A 4,769-nucleotide genomic window follows, 5' to 3' on the forward strand; every position below is an offset into this window, starting at 1 on the left:
ATAACTGAGATATAAAAGGAAGAAACTGCTTGTTTTAAGTGTGCAGGATTTGAGATTGCATTCTCCCTCACACCTTATTACAAATACATTGGAGATAATTTAAAACTTTATAAAGGAAAAACATAGAAATTAGGCAGGAACAATAATATATTATACATAATAGAATAATATAAAATACTTGCTTAGGAAAATAAACTATAAATTACCATCATTATAAAAGAAGTTTTTTCTAAAACATTCTGAGTCACTCCAAAGGAATCAACTCCTCCTCACCCTGGCTACAAGGTTCAGCTTCACCCCCGCTGTCCTGCTTCCACCTCTATCTGGCTTATGATACTCCTTTGCTTTGACCCTGTGATGACCAGACCTTTATCGAACAGGTCCACCTGTGAACTATAGCCCTTGACCTGGAGAGCCACACCCATTCTCCAAGCACCCAAACTGTATTTCCCTTTGTCAGCATCCCAGCAGTCAACCTGACTGGTCATAGGCTCTGTGCCCCTTGCAGCCAGATTCCCTGCACATGCCTTTCATGGTCCAGCTTCCTTTAATCCAACTTCCTCCAGCCAAGCCCCTTTTCACCCCAGCACAGTCTCTTTTCACCTTTTTCTCTAACCAGTTTCCAACTACCCCCTCCTTGGGGCAGATTCCAAGCTCCTCTTGTTGGCTATTTCTTTCCCAAAAACAGTATTCCAGGCTGCTGTACCATAGCTGCAGCAGGTGCGAATTCCAAAGCCAGAGTTACTACACTTATTTTAAAAATAACTTGTTCTTGTCTTTGTAACTTCCTACAGGCTGGCCACGTGGAGGAGCAGTTGCAGGGTCACATGATATGCTTCACAATACTGCCAGGAAAGATACTTAGGTGGAATGGCCAGAAGAAAAACATTATCTACAGAAAAATGTTACAGAGAAAAAAGAAGTAAATTGTATTAGAAAAGAAAAAGTCTCCAGAAGGCAGGGCCACCCGGGGGAGGTGGGGCAAGCGGGGCAATTTGCCCCGGGCCCCACAGGGGCCTCCACGAGATTTTTTCGGGGCCCCTGGAGCGGGATCCTTCACTCTCTCTGGGGGCCCCAGAAAACTCTGGCAGGGCCCAGGCCCCCGGATCTTCTTCCACTCGGGGTCGTCGTCGGCAATTCGGTGGCAGGGGGTCTTTCCACTCTGGGACGGAAGGACCCCCCGCCACTGAATTACCGCTGAAAACCCTGCACTTTGGCGGTGGGTCCCACTTTGGCGGTAATTCGGCGACGGGGGACCCCCACCGCAGGTCTTCAGAGCACTTCAGCGGCGGGTCCCGGAGCGGAAGGACCCCCCGCCGCTAAATTACTGCCAAAGTGGGGGCCCCACGCCACCGAAGACTCCAGGCCCCCTGAATCCTCTGGGCAGTCCTGCCAAAAGGGGCAACTGTAGCTCAGTTTGTGCTTGCATTTTATAGCAAGAAAGAAAAAAAATCTCATTTCATATTTGGCTTCCAGAGTGTAAGAAACAATTGGAAATTTTCTGAGGTGAAGACAAGTTGGAGAATGTGCTTTGATTTGATACATCTATTTCCAGTTCAGTTAGTGCTATTATTTTCACCTCAAGGTAGCAGAGACACTTGGATCTCACCTATGGGATCTAATATTCCATAGTGGATCACAAGCTAAATATAAGTCAACAGTATAATACTGTTGCAAAAAAAAAGCAAACATTATTCTGGGATGTATTAGCACAAGTGTTGTAAGCAAGATTCAAGAAGTATTTCTTCCGCTCTACTCTGAGCTGATTAGGCCTCAGCTGGAGTATTGTTACCAGTTCTGAGCACCACATTTCAGGAAAAATGTGGACAAATTGGAGAAAATCCAGAGAAGAGCAAGAAAAATGATCAAAGGTTTAGAAAACATGACCTATGAAGGAAGATTGAAAAAAGTGGGTTTGTTTAGTCTGGAGAAGAGAAGACTGAGGGGGCATATGATAATAGTTTTCAAATACATAAAAGGTTGTTACAAGGAGGAGGGAGAAAAATTGTTCTCTTTAACCTCTGAGGATAGGACAAGAAGGAATGGGCTTAAATTGCAGCAAAGGTTATTTAGGTTGGACATTAGGGAAAACTTGTCAGGGTAGTTAAGCACTGGAATAAATTAGCTAGGGAGTTTATGGAATCTCCGCCATTGGAGATTTTTAAGAACAGGCTAGACAAACAACTGTCAGGGATGGTCTAGATAATACTTAGTCCTGCCTTGAGTGCAGGAAACTGTACTAGAAGACCAGTTGAGGTCCTTCCAGTCTTATGATAATATGATTATTGAATACCAGATCCTCACCTGCAATTTCATATTGTTCTCTCCAAGTTTATAAACCTCTTGGATTCTAAAAAACAATCATTTTGGACAACAAAATGCTGAAGGTCTAACAGAAGACTTTGCCTTTCTGTTTCTTGTTAATGACCACTTCTCAAGAGCCAAAGTGAAGGCAAGTAGACCCACCTGTATGCGTTATCTGAAAGAAGAATTTGGCTTTAAATGTTGCACAAATTCAATTAGATTCAGCAAAACTAGTGCAGGGAGGTATAAATTGCATTTTCCTTTGCCAACACTATCCTTCCCTGGCAAACTTTGGGCCAGATGTTGCCAGTCCTCATTTGAGTTGTCAGTGAGACAATTTGGTAAGATGAGGCCCAAAACCTCCTTTGAAGAATATGGAGGAGAACAATTTTTTGTGGTTCATTCAATGATAGCAAGGATTTTCAATAATGCATTTGTGTAAAAAAAAATGTATTTGGCACTTTCTCCCCAAAAATTGTTTTATAAAAAAGAAAGATACTGAAATATGTTCTGTCTGAAGCTACAGCTGCTGTCTTCCTGCTGATGGTGTAAGATGATGTCCAAGAATGTAATGCAGCTGCAAAAAGGGATAAAATCATGGGGTATATTAACAGGAGTGTTGTATGTAAGACACAGGAGGAAATTCTCCCACTCTACTCAGTGCTAGTGAGACCTCCACTGGTGCAATGTCCAATTCTGGGCACCATACTTTAGGAAAGATGTGGACAAACTGAAGATGGTCCAGATGACAGCAACAAAACACGATAAAGCGGCTAGAAAACCAGACCTCTGAAGAATGGCTATAAAAAACTGGGAATGTTTAATCTTAAGAAAAGGAGACTGAAGGGAGGACCTGTTAAGTCTTCAAATATGTTAAGCACCGGTATAAAGAGGATGGTGATCAATTGTTCTCTATGTCCACAGAAGGTAGGACAAGGAGTAATGGGTTTAATCTGCAGCATGGAAGATCTAGATTAGATATTAGGAAAAACTTTCCAACTATAAGGGTAGTTAAACTCTGGAATAGTCTTCCAAGGGAGGTTGGAGAATCCCCATCACTGCAGAACAGGTTGGATAAACACCTGTCAGAGATACTCTAGGTTTACTTGGTTCTACCTCAGCACAGAGGGCAAGACTTGATGACCTCTTGAGGTCCCTTCCAGCGCTATATTTCTATGACTCTATCTATGAACTAGTTTGGAAGTTTAACTCTCCTCTCTCACATTTATATATGCCATATCCTTTTCCTTTTGTGATGTCACCAGAATCATGATCAACCAACAGATCTCAGGGTCTGTTGATTTTTGTCCAGGGGTGGCTCTAGCCATTTTGCCACCTCAAGCATGGCGGCACGCCACGGGGGCGCTCTGCCGGTCGCCGGTCCCACGGCTCCAGTGGACCTCTTGCAGACGTGCCTGCGGAGGATCTGCTGTCCTGCGGCTCGGTGGACCTCCGCAGGCGTGCATGCGGATGCTCCACTGGAAGCCACGGACCAGCAGACCTCCACAGGCATGCCTGGGGAGGTCCACCGGAGCCGCCTGCCACCCTCCCGGCGACCGGCAGAGCGCCCCCCGCCGCATGCCGCCCCAAGCACGCGCTTGGCGTGCTGGGGCCTGGAGCTGCCCCTGTTTTTGTCTGCCACTACACATTTGAGCACTTCTTAAAAGGGATACTGTTCTGGAGGTACACTCCTTTGCAGTTTAACTTGCTCTCCTTTTTCTCCTTACGCACTGATGAGAATTTCTCCCTTTTATGTGTCGGGAGATAAATAATAATTAGCAATAAAGCTACTAAAAGCTTTCTTATGATTTCTAATTTCCTCTTGCAAATACGCATTGCCTTTTAATAGCAGGAAACCTGCATAATTTATTGTACTTAAACAGTATAATTAAAAAAAAAAACCAATCAGGCTAGATTTCACTCAGAGATATGAAGGACAGCCAGGTCATTTCCCATAAAGTGCATTTAAAGTATTATCTTGCAACCATTAGTAAGTGGTAGAGAGATCTTAAAAGTGCAATAATGCTGACCTTAGACATGTTAGAAAACTCAAGAATGGTAACATAATTAAGAATTACACACACACAATTTCATTAATAAAAGGTTTTTAAAAAGGATAAAGAGATAGTGTCATATGTAAGTGACATGACCGAAACAGTCCCTACTAAACGTAAATGGATGGTGGATACATCTGTAAAAGCCTTTTTGAACAACATTATATTTTGAGTAAGTCTTATAATGTTAATTGTTAAAATAGAAGAGCAATAATACCAAAAGTACATAGAGGGTTTATAAAGGTTTTTCCTCGTTTATTATACAGCATACGTATACTATAAACGCCTCATTACTAGGAACAAATATCTTTAATGGGCTATGTACATTCTGCACTCTCCCTCTTTTCAAGAAATTCGCATCTGAAAGCCATCATACTAATAAATAGTACAATTTGGCCCAAGCCTGTTACA

Source organism: Chelonoidis abingdonii, chromosome 1, assembly GCF_003597395.2.
Source record: "Chelonoidis abingdonii isolate Lonesome George chromosome 1, CheloAbing_2.0, whole genome shotgun sequence".
Lineage (NCBI taxonomy): Eukaryota > Metazoa > Chordata > Testudines > Testudinidae > Chelonoidis > Chelonoidis abingdonii.